Source organism: Mesoplodon mirus, assembly GCF_964341445.2.
Source record: "Mesoplodon mirus genome assembly, chromosome: 17".
Lineage (NCBI taxonomy): Eukaryota > Metazoa > Chordata > Mammalia > Artiodactyla > Ziphiidae > Mesoplodon > Mesoplodon mirus.
Window position 1 is genome coordinate 51,744,639 of NC_138993.1, and position 23,532 is coordinate 51,768,170.

The 23,532-nt window shown below is 39.1% G+C and overlaps 1 long non-coding RNA gene across 1 annotated transcript; it reads left to right on the forward strand.

Moving 5' to 3' along the window:
* The first annotated feature begins 2,381 nt into the window (after positions 1 to 2,381).
* On the forward strand, positions 2,382 to 23,401 carry LOC309792412. Its single transcript, XR_014291711.1, has 3 exons — positions 2,382 to 2,507; positions 21,114 to 21,279; positions 22,691 to 23,401. It is a non-coding gene; the product is annotated as an uncharacterized lncRNA (long non-coding RNA).
* Positions 23,402 to 23,532: the final 131 nt, after the last annotated feature.

The following is a 23,532-nucleotide window of genomic DNA, read 5'->3' on the forward strand; positions in this document are numbered from 1 at the left end:
AGAAATGAAAAGCTGTTATTATTATACTAACACATGTTTCTCTTTCTGCATCAAATATACAACAGCATTTGTACCTCTGCTAAAAATGATCACACACGCTGAGAGATGGACCAAGCCTTCCCGGAATTTTTAATTTATTTTGTGACTGTAACATCAATATGTTTAAATTACATGTTTATTTCTGTCTACATTTTGGATGTGGCCCCTAGTGACTAAAAATAGAAGTTTGTGTTACTTTGCTGCATTGATTTCTTTTCCTAAGCAATTGACTAACAGTTGTTGACTTCTTTGTACAGAGAGATCTTGGATAAAAACAACACGCTGTCTCTCTCTCTTTTAAATAGAACACAAAAACAAGTAAAGAAATGTTTTTAAAAATCTGTTAAGCAAAACCTTGGTCAAAGTATAATCTGATTGTCCATACATAGAAAGCTTGTATTATAATTATAATTGTTCTTGAACATAATTGTAACATCTCTCCCCCTTCCCAAATATGCAATTTTGATTTAACACCAGGTTGATAATCACCTGACCAAAATTAGATTTCTTGATCATGTACGGACAGATAGCAAATTTGCAGGTTAGTAATGCAAATGGAAAGAAATAATTTTGGGTAATTTCCTTTTGACTAAAACTACTTTTATCACAGCTCAGTATCCCTCTTATCACATATAGTTTCCAAGACTTTATTAAAGACATTTGTCAGAAAGAAAATCTGGATTACAGGTAAGAGTAGTTAGATATATTCATATATATATATATATACATAGAATATAATAGAAGTTGGAACTGTGTATGGCTATGTGTGTGTGTGTGTGTGTGTGTGTGTGTGTGTGATAGTGTATAGGATCACATAATAAAACAGTTTTCCTAAAGTTAGGAATTTGAAGGGTGACTATCATATAATGCCACGCTTTTTGAGTTGCAAAAAGTCTACTGAACTTTATAGATTTGAGGTTTAAAGCTTAAAGTTTTCCTTTGAATTGTTTCATTCTAAAACAGTTGACCACCTGGTTTTTAAAAAGAAGGGTTTCAAAATATTGCAAAAGTGAAATGACTCATAAAACAAAATCTAGACAAGTAGAAATAAATTTTAAAAATTAAAATACAAATTTATTTTAAAGGCACATACGTTTTGCATTAAGGGGAAAGTATAGCCTTCCCAATCATCTTTTTCTCTCAAATATTCAGAGTGCATTTTTAGCACATTGTGCCCACATTCAAATGTCAGTGGTTCATTATTTTAAAAACAGCATCTCTTTTAAATGACAAAGATTGAAATATAAGTTCTATTCTTTTCCTAGGGTCTTGTACACAACGTCTCTTTTATGGCTTTGAGATCCTTGCTAGGAAGCTTTTAAGTGTTCTTTTTGTATTCTTTTTGGAATTCTGCATAGGAACTAAACCTTTTTTTTCTGCTTGAGAAATGTTACCTGAAAGAAAATCACTTTCAACTGTTGTGACTCCTTACAATTTGTTTCTTCTCTTTTGTCGACAATACACTTCCCAGCATCAGTGAGTTTCAAATACCTCTGTTTTGATTCAGGGATAGAGTATTATCGTTTTTATATTAAAATGAAGAACATACGTGGGGATATATTGACACCTTGTCAGATGTATTAACCCCAGGGAGGATGGAAGGAGGGACACAGGGATGAATAACACTCTTGCCTGTGAGTCTCTACTGAGGGTTAGGAAAACATCCTGGCGTGTCCTTTTGTAGCTTATTGGTTTCCTGAGCTAAGTTAGGGATTAGGACAAGAGGCGTGGCTGAATCTCTTCCTGAAGATTGTGATTCTGAGACTCAGAGGAATTGAGACCCAAGTTTCCCACAGCAGAGCCAGAAAAATAAATAAATAATAATTAGGCCTGCACCTCTGACATTTAGCCACTTCTGTGGGTATTGTATCTGGGACCTGATACATTTTCTTTACCTAGTTGAGGCTGTAACTGCTTAGAGCAAAGAGCAGATATTTGGTTTGCACTAAATACATACATATTTTCTGAACTCTACACATAATAAATAAAAATAATAACCAAATCCTTAAAGTCCACTGAGGCTGCATGGGCCCTCTCCCTTGTGAGATAATCTGTAGGGCAAGGTGTTCTTATAAATCGATTCAAAAGGAACTACAGAGTGATAAACTTGTGGATTTTGTCAGAATGAGAATTTGTGCTCAAGATTTCATTAAACAAACCATTTTTGTAGATCTGTTATTATCACAGCAGAGTTTGGAAGGGCTTGAAGTTGCCCAGAAGTTTACCTATTCAATTTAACAAATAAATAGGCACCTATGATGCACTAGGCGGGATAGCAGATGCTGGCGGGTAGAGAAATGTATTCTAGTCTCTTATTTCTCTCATTTTCTCTTTATAGCTGGACCTCAACTTATTAAAAAAAATAAAAAGCCCACACCCTTGAGGGAGAGTATTCCTGGGGCTTTGGAATTCAACATCTGTGTCCTGACTCCACCCCTACCAGTTGTGCAACCAGAGCCTTGGCCTCTGTAAGTAAGCATGGTCTTCACGCATGTATGACAGGTTGTAACAAGAGTTGTAGTGATGTATACAAGGTACATGAACGGGCACATGGTGACTTCTCTTATTTTCTTTCCTTTTTTTTTTTTTTTTTTTTTGTGGTACGTGGGCCTCTCACTGTTGTGGCCTCTCCCGTTGCAGAGCACAAGCTCCGGACGTGCAGGCTCAGCGGCCATGGCTCACGGGCCCAGCCGCTCCACGGCATGTGGCATCCTCCCAGACCGGGGCACAAACCTGCATCCCCTGCATCGGCAGGTGGACTCTCAACCACTGCGCCACCAGGGAAGCCCCAATATTACTTTTTGACCCAGTATTGGAAACTAGGTTTTGGCCTCCTTCTGGGAACCATAATTTCCATTTATGGAAATTAGATTCCAATCTTATTACTAATATTCCTAGTACCTCTCTCTACCTGTAGGATCACTCCTTCCTATTGCCAAACTCACTCCTACCTAAAAAGGTCCTGGCAGCATCCCCAAATCCCACCATACAGGCTGGGTCTCTTGTTCTGAGACACCTCCCTCTTGTTGATGATTGCCCTCCTAGTTCTCCAGGCATTGGTTTTGGGAGGATCAGAATCTTCAGCTGTGGCCAGCTGTTGCTAGTCCTGCAGCTACACTCTGGATTGCCACATTGATTTAAAGTAATATCTTTCCATAGCTCACATTTAGCATTGTGATGTATTTTATACCCCACACATATTTTTGTATCTTAGGGAAAATGCAATTAATGTGATGCTAGATAAAATTTTTTTGAAAGCTTTATTTTGCTCAAAAGAGTCAAAGTTGTGAGCTATCTATTTAACTATGGCTATTGAATGCCTTGGTTCATAATGTCACAGTGTTTTTACAAAATATTTGTGTTTTTATTTCTCTGGTTAAGAGGGAAAGTTGAGTGCCTAAAGAATTTACAAGAATGAAATATTTAATGTTTAATGGCCTTGAAATAAGGTTTTTTTCCCCCTAAAACATTGTTAGTCATAGACACACTTTCAGCTTTATATTCTTTTTAAAAAAATCTGTATTTTAGGTTTATCTTGTATGGGACTCTCTGTGCTTCCTGGACTTGACTATTTCCTTTCCCATCTTAGGGAAGCTTTTGACTATAATCTCTTCAAATATTTTCTCAGATCCTTTCTCTTTCTCTTCTTCTTCTGGGACCCCTATAATTCGAATGTTGGTGTGTTTAACATTGTCCCAGAGGTCTCTGAGACTGTCCTCAAATCTTTTCATTCTTTTTTCTTTATTCTCCTCTGCAGTAGTTATTTCCACTATTTTATCTTCCAGGTCACTTATCTGTTCTTCTGCTTCAGTTATTCTGCTACTGATTCCTTCTAGAGAATTTTTAATTTCATTTATTGTGTTGTTCATCACTGTTTGCTCTTTAGTTCTTTTAGGTCCTCGTTAAACGTTTCTTGTATTTTCTCCATTCTGTTTCCAAGATTTGGATCACCTCTACTATCATTACTTTGAAATCTTTTTCAGGTAGCTTGCTTATTTCCTCTTTATTTATTTGATCTTGTGGGTTTTTATCTTGTTCCTTCGTCTGCAACATATTTCTCTGTCTTCTCATTTTGTCTAACTTACTGTTTTTGAGGTCTCCTTTCCACAGACTGCAGGGTTGTAGTTCCTCTTGCTTCCGGTGTCTGCCCCCAGTGGGAGAGGTTGGTCCAGTGTCTTGTGTAGGCTTCCTGGTGGGTGGGACTGGTGCCTGTGTTCTGATGAGTGGAGCTGGATCTTGTCCTCCTGATGGGCAGGGCTGCATCAAGTGGTGTGTTTTGGGGTGTCTGTGGGCTTAGTATGAGTTTAGGCAGCCTGTCTGCGGATGGGCAGGCTTGTGTTCCTGCCTTGCTTGTTGTTTAGTGTGGGGCATTCAGCACTGGAGCCTACAGTTAGTTGGGTGGAGCCGGGTCTTGGGCATATACCCAGAAAAAGAACATAATTCAAAAAGACACATGCGGGCTTCCCTGGTGGCACAGTGGTTGGGAGTCCGCCTGCCGATGTAGGGGACACAGGTTCATGCCCCGGTCCGGGAAGATCCCACATGCCGCGGAGCAACTGGGCCCATGAGCCACAACTACTGAGCCTGCGCATCTGGAGCTTGCGCTCCACAACAAGAGAGGCCGTGACAGTGAGAAGCCCACGCACCACGATGAAGAGTGGCCCCCACTCGCCACAACTAGAGAAAGCCCTCGCACAGCAACAAAAACCCAACACAGCCAAAAATAAATAAATAAATGAATTAAAAAAAAAAGTTGGCATGCTTCACCATCCCTAAATTTATATATATATATAAAAAAGACCCATGCACCCTAATATTCATTGCAGCACTATTTACAATAGCCAGGACATGGAAGCAACCTAAATGTCCATCAACAGAGGAATGGATAAAGAATATGTGGTGCATATATACAATGGAATATTACTTAGCCATAAAAAGGAATAAATTGGGTCATTTGTAGAGACATGGATGGACCTAGAAACTATCATACAGGGTGAAGTAAGTCAGAAAGAGAAAAACAAATATCGTACATTAATACATATATGTGGAATCTGAAAAAATTGGTATAGATGATCTTATTTACAAAGCAGAAATAGAGACACAAACGTAGAGAACAAATGTATGGATACCAAGGGGAAAGGGCAAGGTAGGATGAATTGGGAGATTGGGATTAACATATATACACTATTGATACTATACATAAAATAGATAACTAATGAGAACCTGCTGTATAGCACAGGGAACTCTACTCAGTGCTCTGTGGTGACCTAAATGAGAAGGAAATCCAAAAAGGAGGGGATATATGTATACATATAGCTATATACGTATAGCTATATATAGCTGATTCACTTTGCTGTACAGTATAAACTAACATAATATTGTAAAGCAACTACACTTCTATAAAAAGTCTGTATTTTAATGTATAGTAAAGTTTTTAAAATACATCAAGGTTTGTATTCTTCCTTAAGCAGAATCCTTGAAAGGGCATGTGATGGGTCACAGATTTTGTTTTTAAAAATCTGACTGTGTTAAATAAAATAGAAAAATAAATTAAAGATGAAAATTTAAGTTTAAAATTATATGACCATTATCCAGCTACAACAACTGCAAAGAGAGAAAAGATGCAAGTTTCTCTTCTCTTTTTTAATGCAATAGATGCAAAGTTCTTGACAATAAAATGAACCTAAATACATACTAGATAATAATCAACTCCCTCTCTCCACTCTGGCTCATCCCCAGTCACTGCATGGATGAAACATACCCTCTTCTCAAACCTCCCAGAAACATGTTATGTATGGTAAGCAAAAAATAAAGTTCTTTTTCTCTCCTATTGCTTCATCCTCTCAGTAACCCAGGTGTTGTAGCCAGCCCAGTGTTCACCAGAACAGATGACCAGGGAAGCCATCACAGTCATCTGAGGGGTGCCCCTTCCCTAAAATAGGTTTCCCACTGCCTGCCACGTGGCAGAGTTCTGCCACTGGAGATTAATTTGGGGGGGGGGGTAAGGCTCTTTATTTCCAAGCGTGAGCTATAATAATTATATTAAAAAATTTTTATCTTTCAGAGTATAAGACCTTCAGGTCCTAAAATATAAGACAGAGGGACTTTAAGCTGGCTAGGAGATAGAGCTGAAGCATAAAGGAAAAGAAGACCTAGATAATAAAATGAACTTATTTGTAAAACAGAAACAAATTTACAGTCATAGAAAACAAACTTATAGTTACCAAAGGGGAAAGAGCGGGAGAGGGATAAACTAGGAGTTTGGGATTAGCAGATACAAACTACCATATATAAAATACATAAGCAACAAAGACCTACTGTATAGCACAGGGAACTATATTCAATATCTTGTAATAAACTATAATGGAAAAGAATATGAAAATGAATATATATAGGATGAATATATATAATGAAATGTATAATGAATATATATCTATAAAAGTGAATCACTTTGCTGTACACCAGAAACTAACAACAACATTGTAAATCAACTATGCTTCAATTTAAAAAAAAAAGAAGACCTAGCCCATTGAGAAGGGCTACAGAGAGAACATGTAGATGGTGGGGGACTCAAAAGGACAAGTGTCTCTTTCCTTCTTTTCTTTCCTTTCTTGCTCTCTTTAGTCTGCTTTGAGTGGGTGGCCCCTAGGACCACCCGATCACACCAGCACATTCAGGCTTTTCTCAGCCAGGTAGTAGCAAGTGAAATTATATCCTTGTAACTCTTTAGTCTTACTCTCTGTCTTTAAAGCAAAAATCCAGAGAACAAAGAAACTCAATCTTTTTATTTATGTTTTATACCTTGATATTTTAAGTTACACTAATAGAAAAGAAGCCAGAATCCATAATTATTTGGGAAAAAGCACGAGGAAAGGAGAGAGATCTTTATTAAGCTTATGTCAAAATATAACTTGCGGGCTTCCCTGGTGGCACAGTGGTTGGGAGTCCGCCTGCCGATGTAGGGGACGCAGGTTCATGCCCCGGTCCGGGAAGATCCCACAGCGGCTGGGCCCGTGAGCCATGGCCGCTGAGCCTGCGTGTCCGGAGCCTGTGTTCCGCAATGGGAGAGGCCACAACAGTGAGAGGCCCGCATACCGCAAAAAAAAAAAAAAAAAAAAAAAAAAAATATATATATATATATATATATATATATATCACTTGCTTTGAAGTTTCTAAAGATGAAAAATTACAGTGCATTGCATATAACTTTATATCATTATAATAGCTGATTTTTTTTCATATATGCTTCTAAACACTTCTTTTTAAAACACTTTTGCTTTAAAGTAATGTCCTTTCAGAACTCATATTGATTATTATTATATATTTTAGAGAACCTAGTATATTTTTCTGTCTCAGAAAAACATAATTGAACATAATGGAAATTGAACACTAAGTGAAAGTTGTGGGAAAGCCTTATTTTGTCCTGAAAGATTGAAGCTGTGAGGTATTTGAGGGTGGGATGCATTTAACACCATAGTTAGTGCCATATGTACATGATTCTGAGCGCTTTACATTTATGATCAGTACAATGATGGATAAGGCAGGCACTATTACTGTCCCCATTTTACAGGTAGGGAGACAGACGGTTGAATTATTCCAGAGCCACAGAGCTGGGGTTTGAACTCAGGTAGTCCAGAGTCATGATCAGGAGCAGTACTTTATGTCACCTCTTTGGGACAACCTTGTGACTATGGAGAAAGGAATATTCGAGGATGAATCTTATTTTATAATGAGCTTCCTCTGCTGGGAAATGTATTTTTTTATTCAACTCTACAGGGAAAGGAAAAAAGAAAAAAAAAAAAAAAGCACTAGAGTCTATCATTATATTCCCTTGATATACATGCTCATTTGTCACATTTCCCTGATGTTTCCCTAGTCATTATAGGGAAACAGTGGTCTAAGCTTAGCTCCTTCAGCCCAGCCCTGCACTGTGGTTGTGTCTGGACCTGGTGAAGGGAGTTTGCATGACAGACTGGAGAACTTCCTGAGAAAGGACTTCTCACAGGCAGACAAGATACCCAGTTTAAAAAAAAAAAAGCCTTAGCTCTCGGCAAAGAGGGCCAATTCCAAATACAGCATGAGATTTGGCTTCATCCATTTATCTCCTAACCCAGATGCTCATGGAATCGTGTCCGCATCCTGCGAGGGCTGTGGGGCTGTTTCAGTAGGAACTTTGTGAGACTTTGTGCTCCTCAGGGCACAAGGGGCGCTGCTTTGATTCTTCTACCTTTCTGGGAAAGGGGTTCTCTCTCCGCCGGATGCAGAGCCCTATGTGACATGCTGATGAGTCCAGCAGCACATGCCGTGGGCACCTCCAGAGGAGCACATTGGTGGTGCTGCACCGGGATGATGGCGGGCTGCCCAGTGAGAGTTGAAGCAAGAACCCACCTCTTGCTTCAAACTATATTTCACCTTATCAAAATATACATGTTCTTGGCTCCAGGCCATGGGGACAGGGACATCACTGGATAGTATGGTAGTTAGAAATGGTGGCTTTGGAATGAGAAAATGTAAGTTGAAATCCTGGATTTGCCACTTGCCACTTCTGTGACCTTAGAGAAATCACTTAACCACTCTAAGCCTCAGTATTCTCATCTATAAAATGGGGATAATGACAGGTTCTACTTTGCACAATGGTTGATTTAAGTTAAGGACTGGCCAAGAGGCAGAACTGAGGATGGTATGTAACTAACTGCATACCATTTAAAATGTAACTATTTAAAAATTTAAAGGCTATTTTTATGTATGGCTTGTGCGCCATACACAGACAGGCAATGGACCGGATTTGGCCTCTGGACTGTAGTTTGCTAACCCCTTTATTAAATGAATGAGCTACCTTGATGCCTGGCACATAATAGTAGTAGCTCATATGACTACCACTATTCCTTAAGGCTCTTGCACTCAAGTAAAGCAAATCTTGAAAGCGAACCCAGAGGCTGGTTAAATTATGTACTTACCAATGACAGAGAATTTTTATTTTCTTAGCAATAGAACTTCCCCCTATTCCCTCAAACCTATGCAGGGATTTTCTTCCTTCCTCCCACCCTTCCTTCCTTCCTTCCTCTTCTCTCTCTCTCTCTCTTTCTTTCTTTTTCTTTTTTGAATGAAGACTTTCATAAAAGTTCTGACACAGAAACTCCCAAGAGGCAGTCTTTGGAAACAACAGATGACATGTTTTTTTTTGTTTTTTGTTTTTTGTTTTTTGTTTTTGCTGTATGCGGGCCTCTCACTGCTGTGGCCTCTCCCGTTGCGGAGCACAAGCTCTGGACGCGCAGGCTCAGTGGCCATGGCTCACAGGCCCAGCCGCTTCACGGCATGTGGGATCTTCCCGGACCGGGGCACAAACCCGTATCCCCTGCATCGGCAGGCGGACTCTCAACCACTGCGCCACCAGGGAAGCCCAGATGACATGTTTTTTAAGGTGGAAAGGAACAGCTAACTTCTGATTGTCTTTCCTTTCCTTTTTTTTTTTTTTTTTTTTTTTAACTTGTTGGGGTTTCCAAACTGAGAGTGAAAGCTGAATTGTTCAGTACAACAAAAGAAATGATAAGGATTGTGTGTTTGTTGGTAGATGGGTATAGAGTTAAGGAGATGGAGAGATACTTGGATTGGAAAGGGGCCTTGAGGAAAGAACAAATGTGGTTTAAATAAATATTTTAAAATATTACACTGAAAACTTTTCCCTATTTTCCCCCAAACTTGCATTATTTGCTCATGTTTTGTTAAGCTGGATCTCTTTTAGGGTGAGAAAATAGGGAATGTGAGAAGGGTCTCACTAGGGACAAAGGGCAAAGCCACAGTCAGCCATGGAGTCTGGTCACCTGAGTTTCATGCAGTTTAGTTCATTGATTGAGAACACAGTTTAGGAGTCAGATAGAACTGGTTCCAACCTAAAACTCCAGTTTGTTTTTTCTTTCTTTTTTTTTAATTAACAGTACAAGTTGGGAAAGCTACTTGACTTTTATCAGCGTTAATAGCTTTATTTGTAAAATAAGTAAAACTCATTGTTTTCCTAATGAAATAATGTCTATAAAACATTTAGAACAGAATCTGCTAAGGAATGCATGCCCTTGAAGGGCTAATTATTATTGTACATCTTAACAGTGTACACTGGGAGACCTTGCTGGTGGGAATTGCTAGTAATCAGGCCAAACAGCTCCTCTGAGGGCAAAGGCTAGGGACTCTACAGGTGGAAGTCAGAGGCAAGAAGACCACAATGGCATAAAGTATCAGTGATGAATGTTTCTGAAACTCTTCTGTAAAAGTCACCCAAAAGCAAATGAGGGAAGCCTGTAGTCCTGGGCTCTGGTGGAGCAGGTCCAAACAAACCCCAGACATGGGATATCAGATAAGAAGAGGTTCCATTTTTAGACTTGTTGGCTCACCCCAGAAGTCCCAGTGATGGCTGACAGCACTTGCCTATTGAATCTTTTGGATTAGATAATTCTCTGTGATGGGGGCATCCTATGCATTGAAGAGTATTTAGCAGCATCCCTGGCTTCTACCGGAGAGAAGCTAGTAGCACCTCCTCCAGGTAGGAAAACTGAATATGTCTTATTAGCTAGGTAGCCTAACGTCCCCTGGGGAACAAAATCATCCCTGGTTGAGCAACACCGATCTATGTGGACAGTTTCATTCTCCTCTAAAGACTTTCAGAAATAACTGTACTGGGTGGACTTTATGGAAAACTAAAGGCTCTTCAGGAGCAGGTGGGGGACAAGCTGGTGAAACACAAGTTACACATACAGGATACAAAAGCTGAAGGATATGCACACAAGAGTAAGCTGTATAGGGCTTTTTCAGGATGTGTGATTTCTTTTCTCAGTCTCAGCATAGAATTGAATATCCTGAAGTATAAACTGTTAAGTGTTAGCTTCTGAATCCCAAAAGTCTAGAGACCTTCTAATGCCATCTTTGGCCCTTAGGGCCTTTACATTTGCTGTTCCTTTGCTTAAAAACCTCCTCCCTGAGGACCAGTGCTTCCACAGCCACCTTTTTTTGCTCTACCATTGTATCCTGTGACGGTTCATTTTATGTGTCAACCTGACTGGGTCATGGCGTGCCCAGATATTTGGTCAAACACTATTCTAGGTGTGTCTGGGAGGGTGTTTTTGGATAAGATTAACATCTGAGTTTGTAGATTGAGTAAAGCAGACTGCTTTCCCTAATGTGGGTGGGCCTCATCCAATCAGTCGAAGGTCTGAATCGAACCAAAACACTGGCCCTCTTTCAAGTAAGAGGCCACTCCTCCTGCCTGATTGGTTGAGATGGACCACCAGTCTTTTCCTACTTTTAGACTCAAACAGAAATATCAGTTCTTGTTGGGTCTAGAGCATGCTAGCTTTCTAACTGGAACAGCTTTCCTGGTTCTCAGGCACTCAGACATGGACTGGAACTACACTATTGGCTCTTGGGTCTCCAGCTGTCCAACTTCAGATCTTGGGACTTTTCAGCCTCTACAATCACATGAGTCAGTTCCTTATAATAATCTCTCTATATACATGGAGATGTATATATATATAATGTCCTGTTTCTCTGTAGAATCCTAATATACAACCGCCGCTCCCCCTTCCTTGACCAACTCCTCTGCATCTTTCCTCTCTCAGCCTAAATATTATCTCTGAGTATCCTTCCCTGAACCTTTAGATTGACTAGATGCCACTTCTTTGGACTCTAGCCTGCTTAGTGGTCTATTGCAGCCTTTAAAGTTTCCTCAAGGAAGAAACCATATCTTGTTCCCTCATGTAATTCCACGGCCTAGCGTGGTGTCTTACAGAGAGCTGGCAATCACAAGGAATTTGTTGAATAAATGCTTAATTGCTTCGTAGGAAGTAAGCGTGGCTTGAATAATCATATTTTTATGCTGTTTAAAAATCTCTCTATATTTCAGCTACTACTTAGGAACAAGAACCATTTTATTAACAAAGCACCGTAGAAGTCATTGCTATTTCTTTTTCTTTTTTTTTTTTGTTTTTGTGGTACGCGGGCCTCTCACCATTGTGGCCTCTCCCGTTGTGGAGCACAGGCTCCGGACGCACAGGCTCAGCGGCCATGGCTCACGGACCCAGCCACTCTGCGGCATGTGGGATCTTCCTGGACCGGGGCACGAACCAGTGTCTCCTGCATCGGCAGGCAGACTCCCAACCACTGCGCCACCAGGGAAGCCCCACTGATATTTCTTGAAACCAAAAAAAAAAAAAAAAAAAAAAAAAAAAAGTGCTATCAGATTTAGAAGCAACCTGGTGAGTGGGAAAGGATCCACTAATGAGGCTGAAACCTACTCTAAAATGTGAAAGTTGAAGAGCCCTTACCTCACTTTGGGTCGAATAGTGTTCTCTTCTGTATTTTTTAAAGATTGTATTTGGAAACTATTTTCCCCATTTTATGCCCTGTTATTTATTATCCTGCTCAGTGGATTTTTGCATTAGAGGTCTATTCCTGCCCGGTTAGCCCTGAGGGAAAGGATGATACAGAACTCTCATATGTCTCTGTTACTATGTATTATTACTTGGAAAATGTCAAGGCAAATGCCATGTAAATAAATAAAATGCTCCAGACGCTTTAGCTCTCACTGCTAAGCAGTCGGGGGAAAAGAGCAAATGTTTAAGTTTTAAGAGATAGACTTAATAAGAAGCTGCCATTTTCCATAGCGTGGGAGAAAAAGCATATTCTCCTCAAGCATGTGTAATCTGGCACTGAGGATTAATAGAATACTACTGAGTCTGGCTTTGTTTTCTGTTTGCTGTTATTTGGTTTTGTCACAGCCTGGCAGTCTCAGTTCTATTGAATTTAGTGTATATATTCAGCTATCAAGTAACAAAATTAATCTATTGAAAGGATTTTTATCTTTTATTAGGAGAGGCTAGGCAAAGCTGTTTCATTTTCCATTAATCTGGGGACTCACTTTTGGTTAATCTCTTTCTGATTTCCCCAATCATGTGGAGAATCAGTAAAATCCAGTCAGATTCACCTTCCTCTAAACTCCACATGAGGGAACTCAGTTACTTTCAGACAGGGTGAATCTCCTCCCATGTACTCTCTTTAGGGTAGGGTATGGGGAGCTTCAATCTATTTATATCTTCTGGGCAGCTGAGGGCTGACATGTAAATGTGGAGATTGTCAACACAAAGAACATAGTGTAATTATTTGGAGAAAATTACAGAGTGCACCTTTTCCCCCCAGAAGTGTTGAGAATTGAGTGTTCTGGTGAAATGAACATCTTTGACAACAGAGACTCACCACACTGTCCCGAATGCTACCCGTACTTGCTATACATGGATTACAATCTTCACGCAATTAGTATCCTAGACCTTGGAAGACACTGTTCTAGTCACATACTATGTGACAGCTACTCACCAAAGATGGCCTCTAACGAACCATGCCTCCCAATATTCAAGATCTTGTACTGCCCTCTTCACATTGAAGCTGAGCTGATCCTGTGACTTGCTTTCCCAATAGAATGGGGTAGAAGTGACAATGTGTTTGCATTTCTGAAAGCCTGAGCAGTCATGTAACAGGTCGTATTGTTCTGAAGGAGAGACCTCATGAAGATACTATATAGGAAGGATATATGAAGAGAAGGCACTCTGAGTCTGTATGGAAATAGAGACAGAGACCAAAAAAGATAGAGAGGGAGAGGGAGAGAGAGACAGAGAGAGAGGAAGAAATCCAGCTGCCCCAGTATCCCACCTAAGCCTAGCTATCCCTGCCAAGGTGCCAGGCACATGAATGAAGCCATTTTGGACATTCCATCTTTGAAACTGAATATGCAGCCACTATTTGACTGAAGTTGCCTGAGGAACTACAGGCAAGACCAGCAGAAGAACCATACAGCTGACCTCCAGTCAACCCACAGAATCATGAGAAATAACGGAATGAGTGTTGTTTTAAGACACTAGGTTTTGAGGTGATTTGTTATGCAGTCATAGATAACCAAAGTAGGAACCCTAAGACCCTAAAATAATTTAGTTCAGTCATCCTTATACTATAGGTGAGGAAACTGAAGACCAGAGCAGCGAACTCATTTGACCAAAGTTACCAAGTAACTTAGAAAAAATGCTGGGATTAGAACTCACATCTCTGGATTTCAGTTAAGACGTCTGTTCATTTTACTATGCTGAGTTACTTTAAATACATGAACACTTAAAACATCTCTGTGACCCAGGAATTTCACTTTTGAGAATGTATCATTGGGAAATAAAGAAAAAACATTGTGTCTAAAGATGTTCACGTATTATTTATAATAACAATTGGAAACAAAGTGTAAGTCAAAATATAGAGGCACAGTTAAGAAATTTGTCTACACTTAAATAACATGTGGCTATTAAAAGTGATGCCTTTGAATAGCATGAAAAACACATGATATAATGTTAAGTGAAAAAAGTGGAGCACAACGAAAGCAGGACACAAAATGCTTTATGTGTCCTTAAAGTTAGTACTTTTCTTTCCCAAAGACTAGACAGATGAAGCATATTGAAAAGGTATCACCAAAAAATTAACCATAATTAATAGGAAGTAGTAAGACTAAAGGATACATTTTCAGCCATTTTTCCTGTATTATTTCCATATTTTCATAAATGTATTGGAAAAAATAAATGTGTACTGTAGAGTAAAACTCTACTGATTTTAATTTAATGTTTTTTATTTATTTATTTTGAAATTAATGTCTTTTATTTAAAAGACACTTTTGGGGTTTCTATGCCCTTTGAACAATACTTATCATTTTACTGTCCTTTGCTGACAGAGGAGAAAAGGAATATAGTGTGTGATTTATTGCTTCTCCTATGGGTTCTTAATATGATCCTGATGTCAGCTTAATTTAATCTGTGTTTTTCATATAAAAGAATGGAACAAAATAAAATTCCATTCTAGTTATTTATATTCTTTGCTTTTTTCCCTCAATTCTACACAATCAGACTGTAAATAGTATTGCAAATACAAAATGTATGTTGTTCGCTATATGAGAAAATTAAAATATTCAATGATTACTTTAACTTGGTATTCCTCTTCCTATTTTCCATAACCAGTTTCTAAACCTAGAATGGATTAGTTCAAAAACGAAAACTGCCTGTCTCCTTAGTTACTGCTGTTGAAAGTTGTTACTAGCCTCTTATTCATTAATTAATTTACAGGTGAGTTGTTCACTCCAATGCCTACACAACAAACCTATTCTCAAATTATTTATTTTTATTGCTAAAATTTTATAGTTGGTATGATATATTGGAGAATAAAATATTAAAATTAAAGCTATTTTTATTTGTTAGCAACTATTTTAACATGTGAAATCTGATTAACACTTGAAAATCTAATTTAGATGTTCTAAATCAGCTTTTAAATATGGATTCTCAAGTCCCTGTCTTTATTGCTGTTGCTTACGCTTTTAATTTCCCCAGTGCCTGGCTGTAACCCAGAACAGGTTTAAATACAGTTCCAATATCTGAAAAGGCTGATAATTTGAATCATAATACTACGGTGTAATAAGTAAAACAAGGAAAAAATACCTCTTAGGCAGGAAAGATAGGTCTGGGCCCAGGGACAGTCCTCTCCTGCATAAGTATTAGGCAGAAGGCAAAGCCACCTCCTTGTTTTGCACGTAATGAGGTCATGAGGCATGGAGGAATGGCATCGAAAACAGAAACTTTGTAGCATCTGACGAATGGCATGTGAAACAGAAACTTTGGAGCATCTGAGCAAGAAACTCTTGACCATGAAAACTATGGAGCATGCGCTTTGAGGTAGGCGATAGACAGGCTTTGGGTTGACCTGCTGCAACCTGTTTCACGGGACTTGGAGATAAACTACTGTTGGACTATGAGCCCTGATTGGGTGAAAGACAAAGCACCCCCCTCCCCGCCCCGCCCCGCAATTCCATCATTTTTGTGGTCAGGGAGATTTCCCAGCCCAACACATGCGCAGAGGGGGTCTCAAGTTACCCTCTAGTAACCTTGGCCACATTGTAATATCCTTGTAATATCATTAGCATTGCCGTTTTGACCTCCTCCCTCACCCCCTCCCTGTGGTTTTCACTTAGGTGTTCATGGGAAAGATCAAGAAAGGAGCTTGGGGTTTCCCCGGTGGCGCAGTAGTTGAGAGTCCGCCTGCCGATGCAGGGGACACGGGTTCACGCCCCGGTCTGGGAAGATCCCACATGCCGCGGAGCGGCTAGGCCCGTGAGCCATGGCCGCTGAGCCTGCGCGTCTGGAGCCTGTGCTCCGCAACGGGAGAGGCCACAGCAGTGAGAGGCCCGCGTACCGCAAAAAAAAAAAAAAAAAAAATTTATACCTTAGATTTACTCTGTGTAGCCTACCTTGAGTCTGCATACTACTACATATATAATAACAGTTATTTATCAAAGAAGATATCTGCTAGAAGTTGTAGATTGGACATGATACTCAGACAAGTTCTGGTGCCTGTCCAGTTCTTATTTCCTCCAGGAGAACTGTCATCCACACAGGGGAGTGCCCCAGAAGACAGATTTTTTAAAATATGTGACTCTATCCCTCACTACAGATGACTGGATTATAGGGAAACACGTGCTCAGCTGGGCCAATTATACTCTCTCCCCCCCTGATTTTGGAGTTGGGACACAGCAATTTGGGCCAAGTGTGCATGCCAGACATTGAAGGACATGCAAACTTAGTGTTCTGGGGCTGAAGCTAAGGCAGCCATAGGGCGATTACTCTGCGACAACATGAACTGAGAGATAAGCAGAGAGAACGGATCTTCAGCACGAAGCAGGATAACTAGAGACAATGGGGAAAAGATAGCTGGGTTTTCAATTCTGGAGAACAGCCGTTGTTCCTAAAGGCTTCCCGGCTCTAGCTCTAGCTCTTGGCCAGCCCTGGCCGTGTTGCTGCCACTGCTTTGTCTCAGAGGTTACACTGAGTCTTTATAGTATGTTCCACTCTTTTTCTTAACTTACTATGCGAATCTGTTTCTTGCCACCAAAAAAGCTTTGCCTAAGTCAACAGCCTTTTTCTAATTTATAGTAATGTGTAAATGCCAGCTTTGCCAGTGGTATTCCGTAGGAGACACTAAGCTCTTTGGTTCTATGCTTTGAAGGGCAGGACCCTTATCTTACCAATTATTTATAGGTCATAGCACAGTGCAGAATATAGAGTAAGTGCTCCCCCGAGCTGTGCTTAATTAAATGAACAAGGGGGGCTTAAATGAAAATTTGGTATATATCTGCACCACCCATTTTGTGATTTGCCCAATTATTCTTGATACCAATGGATTGTTTTCATATTTTTTTACTTGTTTCTTTACATTTGTAGACTGTACAATTGTCTTCTGCCAGCGTAGCTCTAAAGTGTTTATGTCATTAAATCACACATGAGGGGAAGCTTGTGTTCTCATTTAACTTTCAATCCAGACATTTATAAGGGCTCTGAAAAACAAAGAACCCTCTAGGCTACTGTAATGTTCATGGCCTTTTCCCACCTTGCAAGTTTTCATAGATATCTTATTTGGAGTTTGTTATAGGTCAGATGAACTGAATGGATGAGATTTTCTTTCTCCCAGAGTAAGAGGCCATTATCTTCCATAGAGGATTCAGTCAGTAACAACCAGAATGCCCCCCGCCCTTTCCTTTTTAGTTGAATAAATCATGGTCATGACAGTTCATCCATTTTTCCTTTGATCCTGATCTTCATTGAATCATACTGTACTGTTTTCCACAAACAGTGATTTTTCTGCACCCAGGGGTGGAAATGGTGGCCATAGGGAAGGGGAGGGAAGTAGACAAGGTCAAGGGAAGAGGGGATAGTATTGAATTTTACTACTTGAAATATAAAGAATTCCTGGAGAAGAGCAATGGAGATTAATGGAGGGACACTTTGAAATTAAGAAATCAATTTTTTTTCACTTTTTCTCTGCTCTCAAACAGTTATTGTAATCATCTATCTTTATCCATTGATATGTTTGCTAAGTAGGCATTAACATTGATATATCAATGTTAGACAAGATGAAAGTTGTCTGCTAACTTGTGTTTGATGAGTTCTGAGTCATTTTTTTCATGAAAACCACAAAATCAAAGACAAAATTCTGGAGCTGGAAGAACTTCAGGAATTACATAATAATTATTCATTTTGTCATGAATATTAATATTTGTTTCAATTCCATCTTATTCAAACATTTCATTTCATTTTGTACATGAGAAATACAAGGCTTCATGATGAAATAACATTAATTGAAAGTTAGTGGCTAAACCCAGATCTTCTGACTCAATGCCTTCCCTGGTACATGACAATAACATTTCCTCAGATTTTTTGATGTTTATTTGTGATGACTAGTATACATATTTCTATGTTTACCTGAGTGTATAACATTAAATATCCTTCAGTCTTGGAATTTGTTCCTCTAGGGATGAATTTATTGCTCTGAAATCAATCTATAAATTAATTCTGCTAGTTGGCATATTCATACATAATGGGCACTTACTCTGGTTTCTAGAAGAAGAAATCTGGTTGAAAAATAATTTTGTGAAAGTTGAATAATGTATGATTAGAGAATTTTGCAGTACTCTTCCTTTCATGCTTTCTGTCATTATAAGTAAGTTTTCTTGGTTAAAGAAAAATAAGTGAGAGTAAATATTTAGAAAAAAGTCTGACCTAACTTAAACTTCAAAGTTTACTTATTTCAAAGATATGAATTTGACATTCATTCTAGGCAAAATCTTGACTGGATATTTAAAAGACTATGAATATTTTAAGGAATAACTACTAGGATATCACATGAATTTCCTAAGACATTTGGAAGAAGTCACATCCAACTAAACTCATGTCCCTCTTTCATGGGCTTACCTTATTGAATAGTCAAGAGTATATAATAGGTAGATGACAAACATTTAGAGGCCTTTGCAAAGCATTTGTTAAGTTTTCTTATGAGATTTTAGTGAAAGAGATTGGAAAATATGGACTAGATTTAAAACAAATAGATTTGAAAAGAGTTGAATAATTTTATTCAAAAGTGTTCAAGTAATAATTATCTTGTAGCTATCATTTATTGAGCACTTACTATGTGCCAGGCATTGTACTAAATATATCTGTTATCTCATTTAATACTTAATGTGATATTTAATGTAACCTACGAGAGATATATTCTGATTTTACAGACGAGGAAACTGCAGGTTAGGGAGCAAGTAAACTTTTCCAAAGTTACTCAACAAGCAAAAAGCGATGTCAATACATGAACATAAGTTGTTTGACTCCAAGACCTTACTCCTTACTACTAGATTAACATAATATTAGTGGAAGAGCCTAGTTTAGTTCAGTTGAATTATTCTCCTTGAATGAAATGTGGAGGGCATACCCCAGTGATTATAATATCATATCATTTTATTGATATTAAACTATAACTCATTTATTTTTATTTCTTATAGTTTTGCTTGATTTATTCCATTAATAACATTTTATTGGGCACTTAGGCTTTGAATGACAGAATCAGGATCTAGAATGATATTGAAAATTGGTATTATGAAGTTGAAATGAACAAGATACATTTTAACAAATATAAATGTAAGAACTACTGGCTCTTGGGTCCAAGAAAGCAAAGTAAGAACCTGAGAGAAACAATGTATGTGGCTTAGCATATGTGAGACTCTGATTCATAATAAAAATATATATTTGTTTTTTGTCCCTGGCACAGAGCTCCTAAAACCCTTGGAATTTCTTAAGCAGTGAGAGCAATCAAGGTGTCTTTTGTTATGTTAACGAGGTAACTCTGGTAAGCTCCTAGGTAACCCACAGAGGGGCGAGATGGTTGCCAGGAGAACCAAGCAAGTGATTAGAGGGTTAGAACTTTCAATCCTATTCTGAATTCCTGGGAGGGAGAGAGGTTGGAGATTGAATCAATTGCAAATGGCCAGTGATTTAATCAATCATGCCTATGTAATGATACCTTCATAAAACCTCAAAAGAATGGAGTCCATAGAGCTTCCAACCGGTGAACATGCAGAGATTCTGGGAGAGTGGACTGCTGGGAGAGGGCATGGAGACATAGCCCCCCTTCTTACATACCTTGCCCTATGCATATTTTCCATCTGGCTGTTCTGGAGTGATATCCAATAAACTGGTAATCTAGTAAGTAGTGTTCTTTCTGAGTTCTATGAATCACTTTAGTAATTAATTCAAGCTGAAGAGGGGGTTGTGGGAACCTCTGATTTACAGCCAGTCAGAAGCCAGAAGTGGGGGAAGTCTTGTAGGACTGAGTCCTTACCCTGTGAGACCTGAGGCTATCTCCAGGTAGATAGTGTCAGAATTAATGACTTGGTCAGAGCTAATGGCTTGATGGTGTAGAAAAAAAACCACACACACACTGGAGCATGTGTGAAAAAGACTTTGGGGTTTTGGTTTATAGTCAGTTCCAAGAGAGGCAACGCTTTGATGTGGGAGCTCAGAGAACTTCTGTGATCACAAGAGTATTATTAGGGGGACTTCCCTGGTGGCGCAATGGTTAAGAATCTGCCTGCCAGTGCAGGGGACACAGGTTCGATCCCTGGTTTGGGAAGATCCCACATGCCGTGGAGCAACTAAGCCTGAGCGTCACAAGAGCCACAATTACTGAGCCCATGTGCCACAACTACTGAAGTCCGTGTGCCTAGAGCCCATGCTCTGCAACAAGAGAAGCCACCACCATGAGAAGCCCATGCAACGCAACGAAGAGTAGCCCCCGCTCACCACAACTAGAGAAAGCCCGTGCGCAGCAACGAAGACCCAACGCAGCCAAAAATAAATTAAAAAACAAAACCAAACCAAAAAAACCCCAACAGTATTTATAGAACAATGAAGGGGGCAGTGCCAGACTGTTTTCCACTGATTGCACTGAACACCTCTGGAATTTTTAGTTCTACGTGCTATAAAGTATATGGATATGTGTGCATAAGAAATTGCTAAAAGGGCTGAAATCCTGTCATAGAGAAAATAAATGAGGAATGTTTTGGTGGGGGAGAATAGCATTATAGCTATCTTTAAATATTAAGAGATCTTCCAAGTGGAATGTGGCCAGATACTGGTATACTAAGGAGAGGGTTTGGGCCTATGGATGATAACAAAAACAGTTTTTTGTTTTAACAGGAGGAAGACATTTTTGATAGTGCCATTTCAAGACGGCATGGGCTGCCCCATTAGGAGGTGGATATTTAGCCGTAGAGGCATTCAAGCAGACACAAAACAGCAAATGTCAGAATTTTGATCAACAAATACAAATTATCTCCTTCCTAAGAGAACTCTAACTTATGTGGTAAGTCTATAACTTTGGATACAGAGGGCTGAAGATGCCAGATAATGTTACAGATAGTCTCAAAGGCAGCCAGGGCAGACTTACTTCTATTGGTATTTCTATGCTGTTCAACCTACTTAATTTGCTGGTGCAAAATATTTTGCATATTTGAAAATAGGGCTTTACAAATATTTGCCCAGAATAACTGTGGCTTGCTCTAATAAAGAGTTCCTAGACTTTATAAAAATTTAGTAGAGAAAACAAAGTAGTCAATCTGGTAAAAAACATATGGAAAAATATGGATGTGTGCCATATATCATATGATATCATTTTATATGTGGAATCTAAAAAATGATACAAATGAACTTATTTACAAAACAGAAACAGACTCACAGACATAGAAAACAAACTTGTGGTTACCAAAGGGGATGGGGGGAGATAAATTAGTAGTTTGGGGTTAACATATAAACACTACCACATGTAAAATATGTAAACAACAAGGACATACTGTATAGCACAGGGAACTATACTCAATGTCTTGTAATACCTATAGTGGAAAAGAATCTGAAAGAGAATATCCTATCTATTTATCTACCTATCTATCTATCTGAGTCACTTTGCTGTACACTTGAAACTAACACAACATTATAAATTAACTATACTTCAATTTAAAAAATCATTAAAAAAAAAGAAAAATATGGACTTCCTTGGTGGTGCAGTAGTTAAGAATCCACCTGCCAATGCAGGGTACACGGGTTCAAGCCCTGGTCCAGGAAGATCCCACATGCCGCAGAGCAACTAAGCCCATGAGCCACAGCTACTGAGCCTGTGCTCTAGAGACTGCGAGCCACAACTACTGAGCCCGCGAGCCACAACTACTGAGCCCACGTGCCACAACTACTGAATCCCGCACATCTAGAGCCTGTGCTCCGCAACAAGAGAAGCCACCACAATGAGAAGTCCGTGCACACAACGAAGAGTAGCCCCTGCTCGCCGCAACGAGAGAAAGCCCACGTACAGCAACAAAGACCCAATGCAGCCAAAAATAAATTAATTAATTAAATTTAAAAAGAAAAAGAAAAATATGACTATGTGCCACATCTCTCCCAGTCCCAGTCTGGTCCCTTCTTCTTATTAATTTATTTTTGTTTGTTTAATTCAAATGAATTAGAATCAGTAAACAGCATTTACACAGGAACTTCTGGGAATCATAGTTGTCCTTTTTATTTATTAGATGGTCATATAAACTGCGGTGTATCCATCTGCTAAAAGTCATGTTTTCATGGTGTTTTGAATCAGAGAATGGCTCCTCTTCCATGCGGTTTGATCCTCCTCTTCGGGGAGCACACATTACAGTCATGCTTTTTTAGAGAAAAAGTATCAAAAAGTGGTTTGTCTTGTGACTTTTTGACTTCGCCTCATCCCCTTCCAGCCACAATCTTCTCCCTCCTTCCAGACTCTGGGACTTGAATGTATAATTGCAGCCCGTTGTCTGCAACGTAATTATAGCCTCATTGACTTGTTGCACAGCAGGATGACAAGAGTGCTGGCTGTCAGACAGGGTCAGAGGTCAGCCATTACCCCACGGATTGCAGGCAGCAGCCTCATCAGGATTCTCGGGAAGTCTCTTCTCAGCCGTGGGACGGGTCTGCAGCTGCCTGTGTGCCTCAGCAGATGACTCTTTGCATGAAAACACAGACTGTTTTCAAGACACAACATCCCAAGATGCCATTTGACTTCTTGTTTTCTTATTAAAGACATAACCATTCTGAAGTGAAAGAAGTTATTTTCTTGTGCTTTCCATATAAATCTCAAGCGGGATCTGTACATAGCCAGCATTAAAATATTACATCTATTTTCCTTCATACAGTTAAGATTTTAAAATAATATTTAAAAAGAGAGTTAAATCAGGAGGCTACATTAGGATGGAAACTGCTATGTACTAAATAGGAAAATAACTTGGACACAAACAAATGAATTGTATTCAGACTGAAAATCCTATAGATCCTGTAAATAAAGGATCATAAAATCATGATGTAAGAAAATAAAAAGCACATCATATGTCAGTTAACCTAATCTTACAGGTGATAAAAGAATATTCCTTAAACAACATTTCTTATGTTTCATCTAGTCTGGATTTAAGTCTCTGATGGGATGCAAACTCAGATATATTTTTAGAGAAGGAATGTCTTAATATTACTGAAAGATCGTTCAATCCCATTTTCAGACATTTGAAATATTTCACATAACTGATATTTTCAAAACTTTAAACAG